The sequence below is a fragment of the Octodon degus genome, unplaced genomic scaffold, assembly GCF_000260255.1.
Source record: "Octodon degus isolate 3935 unplaced genomic scaffold, OctDeg1.0 scaffold00321, whole genome shotgun sequence".
In the NCBI taxonomy this organism is placed as follows: domain Eukaryota; kingdom Metazoa; phylum Chordata; class Mammalia; order Rodentia; family Octodontidae; genus Octodon; species Octodon degus.
Genome location: NW_004524897.1, coordinates 1,007,065 through 1,027,421, shown reverse-complemented (window position 1 = coordinate 1,027,421; position 20,357 = coordinate 1,007,065). Strand labels below are relative to the sequence as shown.

The window sequence follows — 20,357 nt, the reverse complement described above, 5'->3', positions numbered from 1 at the left end:
ATTAGTATACTGACTTCAATGATCAGTTGGGATTAATCTAGCATATTTTTCCCAACATTTCTTTATTAAACTTTTGCTTGTTCTTTGCTTGTTCACTACCTAAAATACCTTTAGTATGTGACAAGGGAAAAATTCTGCCTCTGTCTTGGAACTTGAAAATCTTTGCCTAGAATGCTATATGTGTGGCTTACTTTGTATATGTCAGTCTGCTTTCTTGAATGTGTGTACTGAACAGTTTTGATTCTGTCTTTAATACAACGAAGAGGAAGGCTAGAAAACCAACAAAGTGCTGTGTCCTACACACTGTGTAAGGCCCTAACATATACTCTTATCAGGTCTCTTAAGCACCTTACCATCACTACTGAAAAACTAAGCCATTTAATAAATGAGTAGGGTTACTGGAAGTAAGCTTGATGAGACTCTTCTTTAAACAAACAAAAAACCCAAACTTTCAATTTCTGCCCTCCTTTTGTTCCTGTTTTTTCCCACATAAAGTAAACATTGCTGAAATACTTCACTGCCTCTGGTAAAAGGCTTTCTCTGGGTCTAAAGTTGAAATGATCCAAAATGTTAAGCAGTCACTGATTTCTGTGTCTGAATTAGTTTGCCATGGAAAACAAAACTATGATACAATCTGCACCTAAAGTTATACAGAGACAGCTTTTGAAAGTGTACCTAGCACCCTTATAAACTGGAAGATTGTCAACTGATGAAGAAGTGATTTTGTAGATGCCAGGGTACACTACCATTGTATACATCTGGAACTTTTTTCCTTTTATTATTCCTGTTAATATTTTTCTCCACTAAAATTCCTATACCATTTATACTGTATAATTTGTAGTGAATTTAAAACTAATTTTTTAGCCATAAAATACCCTTTTGTAGATCAGTTTGTCTATATTTCCTGCTACTAACATAGTCATAACATTTATTTAATTTTGGAGTGACAATTGTGTGGATCATGAGTGGCTAGTTAGCCAATTTCAGTTGTCTTAATCATGTGCTAGCACCTGGTCACTTATTGCCAGATACCTGTTTACTCCAAGTTATTGATCATTTTTGAGCACTGGTGCAGCTGCAGCTAATCCTAATGCATATAGCTGGCAGCTGTGAATTTGTGACTTTGCCCCTTGGAATACAAAGGTAGCTGCCTTTGCCCACACTCATACAGACTTTAGCTTTTAAAGGGCAAGTCTTAACCTCAATAGGTGATTGTGGCTACTCATTGCCATAGAAGAATGTTTATTCTTTTCATTTATTTGTGAAGTGTTTATTTTTCCTAAAATTAGATACTTATTTAAATTTCTGTTTTGTTCTGTTCTATTTCATTTTTACAGACAACAATTATATGGATTCATTGAGTACAATATGAATTTTAAATAACTGTATACATAGTAGAATGACCAAATCAGGCTAGCTTGCAAAATGAAAGATAATAAAGTGTATGGAGAGTTTTTTTTTTCAAATGAGAATGGGAATAAGAAGGAGAGAGGGGAGGGTGATGAAAATAAGAAAAAAAAATGGAAATAGAGTTCTTCCAAATGTGAAGGGTGGAGCACAAAAATAGCAGAATGGTAAGCAGCAGAAAAAGAGTCTTTCAGAGTTGCTGTTCAGGCACTGGAATATAACAATGTGAGGAATATGAGAAGGAAAGAAGTGGGTCCTCTAGATCCAGAAAAGATCTGAAGTGTAAACTGCAGCCCACAGAGTATAAAGAGAGAAACTTCAATGAGGAAGAAGCAGGTAGCTGGTGGTGCCTGCTCCCCAAGATGGGACTCACTGAATGAGTGAGTGATTCAAACCTGTAGACACTGTGACTACAGGCCACCACAGAAGCCTCCATGAAAAGATGCAGCAGTAGAGGGAATAACATGTGAAAGTCTGCACTAGCCGGCAGTGAGGGCTCAGGGCTCAGTTGTCCTGCACAAGAGAGCAATTGTCTGGGAGCCATCTTGGAGAGAGGTCAACTGAGCTCAGAAATCAGAGTGGCTGCTGGGTCCATCTTGTGGTTGCCAACTGGGATCAGGACCATGGAAGGTGTGCTGAGAGCTGCAGGCCAAATGAGTCTAGTCTCAGCCAGAAGGTTCAGGCTCACTGAAATTATCCACTACTGTGTTGAAAGGCTACTGCTGGCTTTATGTGATATATTGGCATGAATCAGGACTGTGTCTCCCACATTATTTATCAGTGAGAGCAGAGACAAACCTGGAAGTAGATTTTTTTCTCTTTTTTTTGTAGTGCTGGTGATTATACTTTTATTTGTGTTGCTTACTCTTTCATTGTTTGATCTTGTTTTTATATGAGTATGAATGTGTTTTCTAGCATGTTTGTGGTTGTGGTTCTATTCTGTTATGCTTTTCATCTCTTCTCTCTTTCTTTCCAGTCTTCTGCAAGTTTCCCAAAGTTAGTGTGATTCCCCCTTTATCCTCCCACCTTAATTTTAATCTCTTCCTCTTCTTGCATTTTTCTGTTTACTCCCCAAAACATTTTACATTTTAACCTCTGAGGGCAAAGTTGTCATATTAAGGACTTGCATACAGTGTATCATTTTTTGGTTTGTTTTACATTTTGTATATAATTACAGATCTAGTTCATATAGTTAAAGGTGGCAAATTGATAGTTAGCTCCATTTGTAATTTTCTAGGCTGTATTCCGTTGTCCTTGCTCATAGTATCACTATAGCCAAAAGTGATGTAATTCTTCTAAACAGCTGTTCTTCCTGGTACTCCAAGACTGAGATTGACTAAAGGGCACAGATGCTAGGGTGGAAAGTACCAAACAACAAGGATCTGGGCCAAACAGACCAACAAATTGTCATTCCCAACAAATTAAAGTGGTAAGATCTTGCAACAGACTCAAAATCAAAAAACTAGCTATACCTGGAAGGTACCTCATGGAAATAGTCATTTGCTAAGGCTTCTAAATCATAGTAATAAACCTACAATAGGTAATTTACAATCATCATTTCAGGAATTAAACTAAAAAAATAAAACAAAATGAGAAGACACTTAAACAAGACTCAATCCCAGACATCCAGTTCACCAAAGACAAATCCAGGGGGACAGGAGGTGGGAAAATTTGAAACCACCCACATGGTCTCTCTGAATTGGTAACAACAAAGCAATTAAATGAGGCTCTAGAAGCAGTGATAATTTCTCATATAACTAAAGAGTTGGTGTTCACAATGAAAACCATAATTCATGACCCTAGATCAGATACAGCCAAAAAGATAGAGAAGCTTAAGAAAATTATGGAAGCCATGAATGCTCAGCATAGGAAAATAATGGAATCCATAAGACAGATTGCAGCAGATATCCAGAATAAAAATTCCATTGAAAATCTCCACAGCAGTTCTTCTGAGTATGGTGTCTAGAAGCTTTCACAATGGTCCAGCGCCTGACGTACTGTTGTAGGCTTTCCTACAATACTGCCTCTAACAAAACTAGGCTGTCTCAAGCCCCAGAGAATAGAATTATTTATCTCTATACCAAGAAGGTTGGGAAGGCCGCCAAATCTGCATGTGGTGTGTGCCCAGGCAGACTTTGAGGGGTTCGAGCTGTGCGGCCTAAAGATTTTATGAGTTTGTCTAAAATGAAGAAGCACATCAGCAGGGCTTATGGGGCGCCATGTGTCCAAGTGCGTCCATGACAGGATCAAGAATGCTTTCCTTGTTGAAGAGCAGAAAATCGTGGTGAAGGTGTTGAAGGCACAAGCACAGAGTCAGAAGGCTAAATAAAACATGAAGCTATTGCAGTAATAAAAGATGAAAGGCAAGAAAAAAAAGAAAATATCTACAGCAGATTAAGCCAGTATGAAGACAAGATCTCAGACACAGAAGCTAGGCTTGCAGTTAGTGATAATAAAAACAGTTTTTTAATAGCAAGGGATCATAAGAAGTCAATCCAGCAGGTGGTAGATGAGGCAAAGAAAAATAAGATTGATTGAAGTCATTGAAAAAGCGAGATAGCAGAAATGATATAGAACAACTATTACAGATGTCATGACAGAAAATGTCCCTGGTAGGGAAAAATACTTTGATATACATATAAATGAGGCATATAGAACTCCAGTTAGCCATGATTAAAAAAAAATCTACATCTAGTCATATCACAGTCAAGATTCCAGAAGTTCAACATAAGAATATCATCTTTTTTTTTTTTTTTTTTTTGTGATACCGGGGATTGAACTCAGGACCCTGCGCTTGTCAGGCAAGCACTTATTCTACTGAGCTATCTCCCCAGCCCCTAGAATAGCATCTTAAAAGCTGTTAGAGAAAAGAAACAAATCACTTATAAAGGGAATCCCATCAAAATCATAGCTGAATTCTCAAAAAAAAAAAAACCTTCAAGTCAAAGAGAGCTTGAAGTATTTCAAGTTCTAGAGGTAAACAACCTTCAAACCAGATTGATGCACCCAGTAAAACTGTCTTTTAAAACTGATGGAGAAATAAGATACCTCCGCAACAAAAAACATTTGAGGAAATTTTTTACTACCAAACCAAGTACTCCAAAATATTTTCAAGGACATTCTAGAAAGAGGTAACAAAGACTACCATTCCATCAACTCCAAGAGAAAATTTAAGTTTTTACACTAGGGAAACAACATGGTGTTTACATATGCAGGGCTGACTTATTTCTCTTATGAGTATGATCTGTAGTTGTATCTTTTTACCTATAAAAGCCTCAAGTTTTTCTTTCTTTACAGCTGTATAATACTACATTGTACAAAAATGCCATACCTTTTTTAACCATTCTTCAGTTGGTAGGCATTTGGGTTGTTCCCAAAATTTAGCTATTACAAATTGTGCTGCTATAAACATGGGTGCATATGTAGTTCTGTGATATGATGCTTTTTAATTATTCTGGCAAGATACCCAGAAGGTGAATAGCTGGGTCAAATAGGACCTCTAATTCTAGTTTTTTGAGAAACCTCCACATTGATTTCCACACTGATTGCCCCAATCTAAACTCCCACTAACAATGGAGAAGGATTCCTTTTTCAACACAGCCACTTCAGCATTTATTAGTGGTTTATTTCTTGATGATAGCCATTCTTTCTGGGGTCAGATGGAATCTCAGTATTGTGTTAATTTGCATTTCTGGAAGAACTTGTACTCTGAGTAACTGATTTGAAGATAAAAATGTAATATATTAATCATTGCTAGCCTCCTATTACCTTGCTTTGAAATTTTTGTTCTTTTCTCTTTAAAAGAGAAAATTGTAAGGATCAAGGATAGATGGAAAGATGTAGGGAATGAGAAAAGAATTAAGATGTGTTACATATATTTACCAACTCCTCACAATGAATGAAATCATTGTATACTGCAAACTTGCATTAATAAAAAATTTAAAAAATAAAATTGAGATTAGTTACATTGGGCTGAGGATGTAGCTCAGTGGTAGAATGCTTGTCTAGTATGTGTCAGGCCCTAGCTTCAATTCACCATCACCAAAGAGAGACATAGGCAGAGAACAAAGTAAAGAAGGAGAAAGAAGAAGAGAAGAAGGAGGAGGAGGAGAAGGAGGAGGAGGAGGAAGAGGAGGTGGAGGTGAAGAGGAAGAAAGGAAGAGAGGAAAGAAAAGAGAAGAGGGAAGGAAGAAAAATGGGGAAGAAAAGACTCATGCATTACCACAAATACCATTTCTTCATGATAAGAATTTTAAATCCATTATTTTACCTATTTTGAAGAATACATTATTAACTATATTTTCACTATGCTGTGTAAAGCTAGTTCATCTTATCTAAATCAAGCTTTGTATCCTTTAGCCATCAACTCCATTTCACCCATCCACATAGACACCATCCCCACCCTCTAGATATCACTAGTCTTCTCCTTGATCCTATAGGAGTTTTAATTTTTAGATTCCACATACAGGTGAGATAATGTGGTATTTGTTTTAATATGCCTCACTTATTTCACTTAATATAATGTTTTGTCAGCTTATTTTTATTTTCAAAAATAACAGAATTTCCTGCTTTTTAAAGGCTGAATTTGCTGAATTTTATCCCATTGTATATACGTACCAGTTTTCTTTTTCCATTTTTAGGTTGTTGTGCGTGTACTACAATGCATATGGCAGTGTAGACATCTCTCCCCTGTACTGATATAATGTCCTTTCGGTATATGCCAACTTTTGGAATTGCTGGATCATATGGTACAGGAGTTCTATTTTTAGGTGTTCTTTTTAAGGAACATTGGAACTGTTTTTCATAATGGCTATACTAATGTACATTCTCAGGGACGGAAGACGGAACACAGGAATTCCCTTTACTTCACATACTTAACAACATGTATGGTTTGTTTTCCATTGTAACATGCATGTAATGATAGCTCATTGTGGTTTGGATTTCCATTTCCCTGATCATTGATGATGCTGAGTATCTTTTCTCATAGCTGTTGATCATTAGTATGTATTCTTTTGACAAATGTGTTTTCAGGTCCTTTGCTCATCTACAAATGGGGTTGATTTCTTGTAGAGTTGTTTGAATTCTTTGTATATTTTGGATAATAGCCCCTTACATGAGGTATGATTGCTAAACATTTTCTACCACTCTGATAAGTTTTCTCTTCATTCTGTTCATATTTTCTTTTATGTCCAGAAACACTGTACCTTGATACAATCCTATTGGTGTACTTTGGCTTTCATTACCAGTGCTTTTGAGGAATATCCAAGAAAACTCTGTCTAACCAATGTCATTGAGCTTTGCCCATATATATCTTCTAGGAGTTTTAGAGAATCAGATGTGAGGCATCTAATCCGTTGTGAGTCGGCACTTATGAGGTGAGATGGGATTTTCGTTCTTTTGCATGTAGATATACAGTTTTCCCAACATCATGCACTGGAAAGCTCTGCTTTCCCCATTGTGTATTCTTGAAATCTTAGTCAAAAATCAATTGATCATAGTTATGTAAGTTGATTTCTAGATTTTCTATCCTACTGGTCAAGATATTTGTTTTTAATATATCTTAAAATCCAATAGTACTATGAGTGCAGCTTTGTTCTTTTTGTTCAAAATTGCTTTGCTTTGTCTATTTGGGATTATTTGTGGTCCCATATAAATTTTAGGATTTTTTTATATGTATGTGAAGAACAATATTTGGATTTTGATAGGGATTGCATTGAATACAGACCTTTAATTCGTGTTACTTTCAATTTTTTTATTTTAATTTTGTTATTTATTTTATTAATATATGTTTGCAATACATGCAGTTTACAATCATCTTAAGGAGTGGATACATATACATACTACAGTTTGATTTTTTTAATCCCCTTCTCTCCCACCTGCCTTTCTTGTCCTCTAAATCCCCTTTCCCCATGTTTGTTCTTGTCAATATTATTAATCTTGTTTCATGTTTATAATATTTACATTCTCTCATCAATGTTTCACAGCTTTCAGTAATTATATGTAAATGACCATGTTGTCAGCAATATTTCTTGTCACGTGGTTATGTTCACTTCTTCCTTTGCTATTTAAGTGCCTATTATTTCTCATTATTATCCAATTCATCTAGTTAGGATTTCCATTATTATGTTCAACAGAAAGGGTGAGCATAGGCATCCTTGTCTTGTTCTTGAAAGCTTTTAAATTTTTACCATTTAAAAGGGGAGATGGCTCAGTAGAATAACCGCTTGCCTGGCAAGCTTAAGGGCCTGAGTTCAATCCCCAGTTCCGCAATAAATAAATAAATATTTTTTACCATTGACTTTGACACTGACTATGGGCTTGCCATACATAGACATTTTGATGTGTTTTTTGATTGTTTTGGTATGGGTAATCAAACTCAGGACCTTGAATATATTTATTAGGGGAAAGAAAGCTTCTATCAGAAAGACAGAAGAGTTTCCCAGTGGGTTTCTATTATTTGGTTTTGGTTTTGGTTTTGGTACTGGGAATCAAATTCACGACCTTACACTTGCTAAGCAGGTGCTGTGCTGCTGGGCTATATTCCCAGTCCCTAGCTTTAGCTGTATATTGAAGAACGGTCCTTCTATAAATAATTGTTGACAGTTTTTATCATCAAAGGATATTGAATTTTATCATCTGGAAATTTTTTTATTTCTATTGAGACAATGACACTGTTTTTGTTCTTCATTCTGTCAAAAATGTAAATCACATTTACTGATTTAGGTGTGCTGAGCCATTCTTTCATATCATGGATAAATCTCACTTGAACATAGTGAATGAACAGATGTTTGTTCTCCTTTTATTTTGCAGTTCTGGCAATTAAAAATAGGGCCTCATGAATATTTGGCAAGTAGTGTACCACTGCACTATACTCTCATTCTTGAATGTTTATTTTTATTGTTTTTTCAGAAGCCCCAGAACTAGTAGCAATTATCAAATGAGGTTGCTGTTAAAAAAGGAATTTTCTTCATAGGTTAAAAATTATTTCTGACATACATTTTTAAGAGATTTTCCCTAATTTATTAAACTGATCACATCCATGGCTACAAGGCCTACATCCCTTTATTGACTGTCTTTTGTACATGGGAGAGATAAGATCACAAGTATTTACTTTAGGTATACAGTCATGTACCAGCTAAAAAATCTGAAGTCCTATGACTGAGAGAATACAAAGCTGAAAAAGAGGCAAGAAAAAAGGAAACAGAAGGAAAAAAACAAACAAGAAAATTCACAGAGAAAGTTTTAGTAGAAAATTTGTGGAGATCAATATATTCCTTATAAAAGCTTTAAAACATGTACTACAAGTCTGAAAGGTTTTCATTAATAGAGTGGAACATTCATGATGATGAAAAGCAAGCAAATCTGTGATTTAAAAAAAGAAACAAGCCACACAAACAATATGGATGAATTTTTGAAAAAGAACCACACATCCTCAAGAAGCACCTCAGGCAGATCTTTCAGTATTCCAGAAGGCATTGTAGTCATTATGAGGTTACACCTCCATGTACATTATTACCACTGAAGACTTTCCAGTGTGACAAGATGTGGAAATAAGAGAAAGCAATATTTATGATCCTGACCCTTTTTAGGTCTAGGATAAAGCATTATGTCTTAGTTTTTAACAAAGTTTAAACATTCAAATAAAAAGATTCAAAGTAAAGAAAAGCTAAAACAGTGAGGATATGAAGTACAATTGTATAGCTCTGTGTAATACATTTTTTTCAAGCTAAATATTATGAGTAAAAAATTAATTTATAAAGTTAAAAATGTTATAGTAAGCTAAGGTTGAATTGCTATTGAAGAAAGATACATATTTTCTTTTTGTTTTTGTTGTTATTTTGGTACTGAAAATTGAAATCGTGACTTTGTGCTTGCCAAGCAGGCACTATGCCACTGAGCCATATCCCCAGCCCAAGATAAATATTTTCTATAAATGTAGTGTAGCTTCTATGCACAGTGTTTATGTTGACAGTTGTGTACAGTGCTGTCCTTGGCCTTCACATTTCTTCGCCACTCACTCAAGGATTCAGTCAGAGCTATTCCTGGTCTGCCAATCTCCAATCATGGTAAGCACACTATATGGGTATACCATTTTCACATTTTAGTGAATTTTTTCTCTGTTTAGTTTTAGATCCAGAAACAACATCATGTTACAATTGCCTACAATATCTAGTACACTAACATGTTACAGCTTTGTAGCTAAAGAGCAATAGGCTAAGCCATATAGCCTTGATGTGTAGTGAGCTGTACTATCTACATCTTTTAGAATGTCTCTTCATAGTTAAGCAACACATGATAGTAACATCTGAATTTTTAGGCTTTACTCTAATGCCACATTAAGTGGTTTAAGATATACATATTCAATTTCTTATTCATAGTAGTTTAATGTTTTCTTCATGTCACATTACCAATCAACAACTAAGTTAAAAGTTAAAGCATACACTATAATGAGTTTGGTGGCTCTTTTATGGGCTATTATATAGGGATCTGATGAATGGATTGGAAATAAACCTCAAGTGTGTGGTCAATTTGGTAGGGCATAATTCACTTCATTAAAAGTATTTTCCTCTCATCTTTTCTAGACATGTGTTTTCTTATTTTCTTGTGGTCTCAGATTTAATTCTTTTGGAATCATTGTCCTACTTCAAATGGGAAAAGGAAAGATAAGAGACTGTATGAAACCAGTCAGTTTCCCAAGTCGATTGGCCTCGTAGCACAGGGAAAGACCGCTTACTTCCATAATTCCTTCAGCACCTGTTCTGCCCAAATTTCCCAAGAATCCATTCCTACTCTCATGCCTTGAGCCATTCCTCACTATGAATCTCTTTTTGGTTATCTGTGATCTTAAATCACTTCTCAAACTCACTCTAATCCTCCAGTGGAAGTCAAGTGTACAAATTTACATCAAGTTTTCTGCAGTATCCAGAAATATACACTTTCTGTGCCAGTTTTCATCAGTGGCACAAAACACTGTTTCTACACATAAAACATGCTCTGGCACTCCTCTCCAAACATTCACATGGGTGAACATCTATAACCGAATTATAGGCAATAATTGTGAAGCATTTGACTAGATGTGTTCTCATAGTCTCTGTCATCTAGGATTCATAAGGGTGCTCATCAGGAGTGAGAGTAAAAGGGTTCTTAGTGTTCTGAAGTATGTTACTGGATATGACTGAAAAACACCTATCCTTTCTAACTTGTAGTAATATCTCTGTGTATACAGCAGAATGACAGTGGCATGGAATTGTGAATCATACATATCCCTGTGTGGATATCAGTTCTGCCACTTACTGGCGTGTAACCTTCAGCAAGATATTTCACCTTTCTTGTGTCATTTTCCTCATTTGGAAAGAATGGGAATTATAAAAGGATATTACATATTATTGATTGTAAGAACCAAATGATATAATTAATTTTTGTAAAGTGTCTGCCACATCATAGTAGATTCTCGATAAATACAAGATTTTTCCCCTACCTTTATTTTTGAAGGTAGTTTTGTATAGGATGGAAAGTGGTAGGGCTGGGAACATAGTTCAGTGGTACAAGTATAAGGTCCTCACTTCCTTTCCTGGAACTCTTCTTGAAAAAAATTAGAGTGCATTTAGGGTGCCAAATTCCAATTCTGTCCCTTGGGCCCACAGTGACCTCAACAAATTACTTGATCTAAACCTCAGTTTCTTTTTCCTATAAGGCATAACATATAATACTGATATAAAGTACATGGTTCTTTTTGAGGTAACAGGGATTGAACTCAGAACCCTGTGCTGGCCAGGCAAGCACTTATTCTACTGAGCTATCTCCCAGGCCTGATGGTTCTTAATTGTAATTGTTAGTGATGGATAGAAGAAAACTGCTCTTAGTCTCAGATTTAGTGCACCTATTGTCTGTAAGCTCCTTCTGTTCCTTCTTTGGGAGCATAAAACCTTTGTGTTTTGAAATCACATTTTTGTACATATACCACATTTTCTTTACACATTCATTTGTTGGTGGACATATAGGCCCATGAGTTGTGATGCTATAACATGGATATTCATATATCTTACAATATTGTCTCAATTACCTTTCACTCATTGCTGGGACAAAATACCTGACACCCAAACTGGGGAAGGGAAGTTTATTTAGCTCACAGATTGTGGAAGTTTCAGTCTATACTTGGCTGGCTCCCAGGCCAAGTGGCACATGGCAGAGACCAGCAGTTCATGGCAGCAGTAAACAGTGAACAGCAAAGGGAAGGGCAGCAGCTGCAGCTTCTCAGAAGCTTCTCTCCCCTCCTCATATTATAAGCAGGCTACCCTGGTGTAGGGATGTAAAACACACAATGTCCATGTTCTCCTCTTGCACAAGATTAGGATGTTTACAAAGTCAGAATCCTGGCTCCCTGCTGAGTCCCTTAATTAAACTTCTCAAGTTGACACTGTATCACCCACTACAATCTTCCCCTTGTCAACTTGGCAACTAGACATATTTCTTTAAACCAGTTTCCAGATACAAAGACATGCTTATTCTTAATATTTTGCAACTTAGACATAAGACAGCTTTAACAATCCTTAAGAACCATAGTGTTCTATCCCTGGCCCCCAAAGACTCATGCACACCCCTTTATGTAAAAGAAACTGAGTCTATCTGCAAAAGTTGCCCAAGTCCTAACAGTTTCATCATTGAAAAAAACTCCAAATCCCAAGTCTCCTCCAAGATGTAAGACAAACTCTTAACTGTGAGCCCCTATACAAATGAAAAGTTAAGCACTTCCAACATTCAAAGGCACAAGATAAACAAACTCACAATATACCAAGAGGTATTATGTAGTGTAATACAAAGCATTGGGACCAAAGCAAGTCCCAAATCCCACAGGGCAAACATTAAGTCCTGTAGTTCCATGTGGAACATCCAAAGCAACCTGTAATGAGTTGTGAGCTCCAAAAGCCTTATATGGATATATATATATATATATATATATATATATATATATATATATATCCACCCCTATGGCACTCCTGCTGGTAGCTCCCATGGATTTTCTCTCAGGCCTGCTTTGCTCCCTTTTTGCAGCTTTCCTGAGACAATCCATGTTCCCGGTTTTTTCAGAGTTCTGAGGTTTTCATGGAATAGGCTTCTCACTCACAGCGATACAAACTGCCCTGTCACCAGCATATTGCCTGGTTTCCCAGGCCTTCTAAAATCTAGGTGGAAGCCTTTTTAACCTCAGAACTGCAACATTCTGAATGCACATAAAACCAACACTATGTGGATGATGCCAAAACCTGCTGCCAGCTGGAACAGTAGCCAGACTTCCTTCTCTCTTGGCTGTAGGGGTTTAGTGCTTGGATTGCTAAGCACTCTGACCCTGATTCCAGGAACAAATTCTCTATGCTGGCACCATACTGGAATTTGATGTGGCTGTCACCTCCATTGTAGAACCTGGTGTGGCCACCACCTCCATTCTGGAACATGGGGCTCTGCAGTTTTCTCCTCAAAAAAAGTCTTTCACCTTTGTGATTCTGAAGCTGCAAAGGGCAAGAACCTACCACCTCCTGTGATGCCCTCAGGACATCTTACCTACTCTCTTGTTCCTCCTGGGCAATGGAGATCTCAGCTCGATCTTTGTAGTCCACAACCTTTCTGACACTTCCTGTCTGACCAAACTCACAGCATTTTATATCATTCTGCTTGGCTCTTTGCACTTTACTCTCAACATATATCTGACTAAAATTCTCCAATAATGGCCATGACACTGCCTCAACATTCAGCTGCCTTGAGATTTCTTTGCAAGATTTATTAGTCCAATGTGCTTAATCTCAGTCTCAGGCAAAGTCTCTGGACAGAAGCAAAATGCAGACAAACTTTCTGCCAATCCATAACACAAATCACCCAGCATCCAACAACCAAAGCAGTTACTCTTCCCAGAATAAACCTCCCAAGCCTGGTCTTTACAGGCAGGATTTCTATCAGAATTATGGTCCTCTGAGCTCTGACCAGAATCTCCCATACAGAAGAACTGAAGGCCTTCCAGCTCTTTGCTAATAGGCAACATCTCCAAACCTTTCCTATCTCTTGCCATAAGCCATTACCAAAAGCTCTTGAACATCATGGTCATGTAATCACAGGAACAACCCTACTCCTGGTATCAAATTTTGTCTGTTACTTTTCACTTGTGGCAGGGACAAAATACTCAACACCCAAAATTAAGGAAGGGAAGGTTTATTTTGCCCACAGTTTGTGGAGTTTTCAGTCTATACTTGACAGGCTTCCAGGCAGAGTGGCACATGACAGAGCAGCAGTTCATGGCAGCAAAAAGCAGTGAACAGCAAAGGAAAGGACAGCAGCTGTGGCTTCTAACAAGCTTCTCCTTATATTATAAGCAGGCTACCCAACCTGAGTTGGGGATGTAGAACTCACACAATGTCCATGCTCTCCTCTTGTACAGGATGAGGATATTTACAAAGTCAGAATCCTGGTTCTCTACTGAGTCAATTAAACTTCTTAACTTCTTAGGTTAACACAAAGTATCAACCACTACAAGTATGATGTCTTGAATTCTTTAAAGAGATGTCCAGAAAAGATATAGCTGGGTCAAGTGGAATTTTTATTTTTACTTGAGACATCTCCATACTGATTTCCACAGTGGTTATACTAGTTTATATTCTTACGAACAGGGGCCAGGGAGATGGTTCAGTGGAATAAGCGCTTCCCTGGCAAGTGCAAAGGCCTGAGTTCAATCCCCGTTTCCGCCAAAAAAAAAGAAAGAAAGGAATTTCTCATATATTCTTACCAACAAATGTAGAAGGGTTTCTTTTTCCCCTCAACCTCCCCAGCATTTGTTGTTTTTTCTGTTCTTAATGATAGCCATTCTTTGTAGAGTAAGGTAGAATCTCATTGTTGTTTTGATTTTCTTTTCTCTAATGACCAGAGATGCTGAATAATTTTGATGGACTTATTGACCATTTGTACTTCATCTTTTAAGAAGTATTTATTCATTTCACTTGACCAGTTTTTATTTCATTTTTTTTTGAGGAGGTCTAAATTTTTCAGTATTTTATATATTCTAGATATTAGTCTTCTGTTTGAGGAGTAGCTGGCAAAAACTTTTCCCCATTCTGTAAGTTGTCCCTTAACTCTGCTGGCTGCCTCTTTTGCTATGTATAAGCTTTTAAATTTGAATGATGTCTGCCTATACTTGTACAGAAATTGTGTACCTAAACCCATGCAAATTTTCCTATGAAGAATTTTATTGTTATCAAAAAAAATAAAAATAAAAGCAAAAAAAATAAAATAAAATAAAAAGCAAAAAAAAATTTGATATAATCCCATTTCTTGATTTTTTTATATTATTTCGTTGAAGTTCTGTTTGGAAACCCCTTGTCTATGACTATGTCTTCAACGATTCTATTTCATCTTCCAGCAGATTTAGTGTTTCTATTATTATATTTAGGACTTTGATCCATTTTGATTTTATTTCAATACAGGGTGAGACATATGTGTCTAAATTCATTTTCCTACATATAGTCAGTTTTCCCAACACACTTTGATAAAAGAGCTATCTTTTCTCCAGTGTGTTTTTGGCCCCTTTGTCAAAGATCAAAAGGTTAAATATTCTTTATTTATTTATTTCTTTACTGCACTCTTTTTTTCAAACCAAATTGGTAGGGCAGTTTCAATAATTAACACATTGCATGCATTATTCCTAGTGGTTAAGGTTAAACATTTTTTTTCATAATTTTATTGAGAAACAAATAGCAATAAGACAGTTTCAAACCAAATTGGTAGGACAGTTTCAATAATTAACACATTGCATACATTCTTCCTAGTGGTTAATTGCTCTACAAGATGTGGACATGATATCCTATTTACAAACACCATTAGAACAAATCCCTCTATTTATTCAGAAAACGTAACTATATCTATCCTAACCACTTTGAATACACAGATACAAAATGAACATTCATCTGTATCCCCTTTTTTTGTTAAGTTCCATTATTTGAATATTATAGGTGTGTAAACTCAGCAAAATATTCTAAAAGAGTCCAGTAGACCATTATAGTATTGGGTCTTCCGCTTCACTGGCAATGTCAAAAATTGTTGACCTGAGTCTCCTACAGCTCAACATAACAGCATGGCTTTACTTCTTATACTTCGTTTTTATACTTTTCTGCTGGATGGTTAAGACCAAGGTAAAGCAGGACCTATGCAACAAGAGTTGTACCTTTTGGGTCTGATAAGGTCAGGGAAATCTCCTCAGGATTTATCCTGAGATCCTGTACCTAAGATTGTAGAACCTTTGTCAGTGTCAGCCATGTGGATGAGTCATGGCCATTGCTTGGCCAATGTGCTCTCTGTGAAAGCCTGAGAGAGTGTCTTCTCCCCATGTGACTCTCCTTATTCACACTCTACGTCATCGATCACTTTCCTCTTTGGCCCCATAATCTTTTTGATCAAAAAATTTGGTACACTACCGATTTACATGATGTTACAGTACAAGTTCTCATATGTCCTGAGTCTTAATTGACCTTAGAAGGTTAGGGCCAAAATGTTGATTTTCCTTCCAGCCCTCCTTTTTCTCTAATTTTGGTCTGCAAACTTAGGTTGCTAACCATCCAGAAGTCAAGCTTATTGTTATTACCATACAACATAGGCTGTTGAGCTTAACCTCACTGTCTGCATATCAAACATCTTAGGCATAACATGGAACAGGTATTTTTCATCAAGTTCTGATATGTTGAACTTTAAGTCCCTTCAGAATATGATGAAAAAACATTTAAAAATTAGAATATATTTTTAAAAATAGGCATAAAGAATTATATACTTCTTATGTTTACACTTACGTCCAAAAATCTAGCCATATACAACCTTGAAGCAGGACAGTCCCACAACATTCCTTTTCCTGTCTCTTGCCTTCCTTCACCACCCACTTCTTTTTGAACAATCATCTACCCGAGAGACAGCACAATAGCAACTGACATGTCATGACAAGCAGCCCCTGTTCAGAAGACCAGAATGACAGGCACTCCAAGCATTAAACTACTATTACAGATTACCATCTTCAGTGCAGTTGCTTAGTTCACAGGTATCAGTATATCTAGTTAGTCAGGGTGAGAATCTTTCCAATTAACTGCTACATTAAAAAATCTTCTGGAATATTCTTAGAATATTTCTGCATCCTTAATTCTCTTCCATTTATCTACATGTCTGTTTTTTGCCAGTACTGTGTGATTTTTATCACTATGGCTTTGTAACATAACTTGAAACCCACAATTGTAGTGCTTCCTGTTTTGCTCTCACTTCTCATGTAACTATTTTGAGTCTCTCTGGTTCCATATAAATTTCAGGATTGTTTTTTCTAGTTTTATGAAGAATGTTGTTGGTATTTTGATTGGCTTTGCATTAAACTATATACCATTTTTGGTAATGTGGCCTTTTTTACTATATTGGTTCTCCTGTTTTACACTGATTACATAGCAGTATGAGCTGACTGAGTTTCTACATTTGCAAATGATGTTATATCACTAGGATTTATGCTGAGTCATCACATTTTGACTTTTTTTTTTTTGTATTGTTTTGTTTGGACATCTTCTCTGTCAACATACCCACATTCTCTTCTTCCTAATCATACAGCAACTGCCTAGAGTATAAATTTGTTATCACTTATTTACACATTCTATACACTTATGGTCTTATGCCATATATCCACTGCATCAGTGAGGTTCCAGGTTACCAGTTGTCTCAGTTGTGCTTTACCAGTTACTTAATGGTAAGAAGCCAGATGTGATGTTTCATTTTTTTTACAGACATATTTAGGATTAAATGCTATTGTCCAATTCTATGTCTGCAGAAACTCAACGTGATAGGAAAACTCAATCTGCCACAGTGGTATCCTGCTGTTGTTCCTGAAAGACGCGGCTATGTTTATGAGTTTGTCATTAGATAGTACATTGCTCAGGGAATCTTTCAGTTTGGTATTGCTCATACAGATATTTGGCAGGGTTGGCCTCTGTGGTAGGATTTGAAGAATTCACAAATGCTCCCGACCCAAATATTTCTCCCTCAATAGTCACAGTGCCTGAAATGCATACAAGAAATATATCACTTGAACTTTTTTCATTGATATAAAGCAATGCTAGAATGTGTATTTTCCAAAGGAAACTCAGTGAGTCATTTTCAGTTATTAATACTTAGAGTCAGAACTGCATGAAAAATTCTGATTCTCTTCATAGCTATGAGATTAGGTATGTTGTTTATTCTCTCTGAGCCTGTTTCCTTTTCTTCAAAATGGGGTTAATAATCTGTGATGATTAAATGAGATAAACAAGTAAAGCACATAGTGTATGCTCATTTAACAGTACCTGTCAATAGACTTGGAGCGAGTAGCACCCTGAGTAAAGTTTGGATAGTACAGTGATGGTAAACCTTTTAGAGCTTTCAACCATAGAACAACCTGCTGTGGCACACATATCATAGGTTTACCGCCACTGGACTAGTAGATTTGGTTTGTCAGGAATTAGGTAGGGTCTGCTACAAAGAGACTGCTCAGAGAAAAGGCTCTGGTGAATTGGGGATATGGCCAGTGATGTGCATGGAAACCTTCAGGGCCAAATGTTGGAAGAAGGGAGTAGGAACAAGAGGACTATCTAAAGCAAAATGAGACTACATTTTCATGAACATTCTATAAAGAAGTGTAGTCCTTCTCAACATGCACTGTTTTATGAGGCAATGAGCTCTGCCCCTGGAAGTGTTCAAGCAGAGGCTGGGTGCTGGCTAGCTGCCACAAATACTCTAGTCTACTCCAGAGTTTCCCAAACATATGTGTATATGATTTATTTGGATATCCTGTTAAAAGATGAGTTTTTTTTTTAAAGATGAGTTTTTATTTAGTTGGTCTGGGATGGGAATCTGTGGTTTTTGCATTCTAACCAGCACCTTCATGGTGGTGATGATCCTAATCAACAAACGTTACTCTGAGTAGCATTACTGTTGTTGCAATTTGAAAATAACATACAGTAAGACAGAAAAATATGGGGAAAGCCAGAGAATTACCCAGAGTGGAAAGAATTTGATGCAATCATGATATGCAATCTAGTTTTTAGCTTTGTAAGCTTTGAGATTTGATTGGTATATCACTAGATACTAGGCTCCTGGGAACTGACTCACACTTAACCAAATTCACAAGAGACCAATATGTGAGCCAGAATGTCAATTGATTAATTTATAATGAGAAGTATAACTTCCAAATGGAGAAGATACTCGTGTTTGATGATCAGTGCATTATCTCCCTGTAGGCATACTTACATGAGGAGCTAAATGACAATAGGAGGTTGCTTGGTGAAGATGCACTCAGAGCAAAGAGAGTTCATAAAATGACTTTAATGGTTCACATCATCAAACTGTGATAGTCAGAGATCTCCATTCCACAGTTGGGTTAGACACCTCCCCACCCCAGAATAGATCTGGGGATCTTAGCCTTCCCTCTAGTCTCTCTATCCTCCAGTTTTGCCTTTGTACAAACCAATCTGTTTAAGCCTAGATATGATATTATTCATATGTTCCACTGGCTTCAACATAAATTCATGATTTTAAACATACTACAAAAAGTATAAAATATACAGAAAAGTTGAAAAAATACTAAAAATGAGTATCGATATACCTACTGTCTAGATTCAGCAAATAATCATTTTGCTACATTTATGTGTGTGTGCTCATGTGTCACGTGTATTGAGTCCATACTCTTTGACACAGTTTTCTAAACCATTTATGTTCTGATACAACCTGCTTGACTAGCTTCATCTTCAGCAACGTACATTCTAGACATACCAACCTACTGAATATTAGTTCCGTGTGGTTTTCATATATTATTGCGTATGACTGAAGACCATTGCCTTTTTGCTTGGGTAACTTTTTTCTGAAAGACTGAACCTCATGCATGTTGCTAAAGTGTCTTGTGCTTTCACCCACCATAATATTTATTACTTCATGTTGTTGTCCTTTTACCTCTTTCATCTATCCCTCTAAATTGTGAACTCACTCAAAGCAGGAACTCTTTCCTTTATCTCTATATGCCCCTGCATTGCACTAGTAGATGGTCAGTAATCAGAAAACTGCATACTACAAAGTTCTACCTGGTTACATCTTAACCACCTCAACATCAACATGTCTAAAGTGAATTTATGTATCCTCCTTTACACTGTACACATAAAACCCTCCTCTAGTATTCTCTGGCTGAATGCCATTTAGTCTTCAAAACTAAGGATTGTAGGGCATCCCCTAACTCCTACTTCATACCCCAAACTTACCTCCAGGATACCTCCATTCTGTCCACTTCTCTATTCGCCACTATCTATCTAGTCCAATCCACCTTCACCTCCCATTTGGAGGACTGCTCACAATCTTCTATCTGGACTCCCAGCTGCTACTTGTGTCCCTTCCAATCTGTTATCCATGGAGGAACCACAATGATCTCCAAATTTGAGAGTGGATATTACTCCCTACTTAAGACCTGCTTATATTATGTTTTATTTTGGGATAAAGATCAAACCCCCAAACCAACTCTCAAAACCTGGCCCCTGTGTACCTTTCCAATTTTATCTCTTGCTATCTTCCCCTTTATACTCGAGATTCTAACCATTTGATACTTTCAAGGCCTATAATAACTGTAGATCCCAGCATTTTCAATTTCATGTTTCAGTACTTTTTCTTGCATTGTTCTCTGGCTAGAAGGCTTAATCATTTCAAGTTCAATATAGATGAAACCCTCTCTGGGCTACTTTGCCTTATTTCCTGCTCTTGCTTAGGCACCTCTTCTCTATTATCCACTATTGTCATGTGCATACTTGTCTTAGCACTTACACCATATACATACATCACTGTACGCTGCACTTACCATTGTGTGTGTGTGTGAGAGAGAGAGAGACAGAGGGAGAGAGAGAGAGAGAGAGAGAGAGAGAGAGAGAGAGAGAGAG

General features: G+C 36.8%; 1 protein-coding gene and 1 pseudogene across 1 annotated transcript in view; both read left to right on the top strand.

Annotated features, from left to right (window-relative positions):
* The window catches only part of Rnf128 (ring finger protein 128, E3 ubiquitin protein ligase), a 117,083-nt gene that overhangs the window by 25,623 nt on the left and 71,103 nt on the right, over nucleotides 1-20,357 (top strand). The gene's annotated exons all lie outside the window — the stretch shown is intronic.
* LOC105741178 lies at nucleotides 3,385-3,736 on the top strand (annotated as a pseudogene).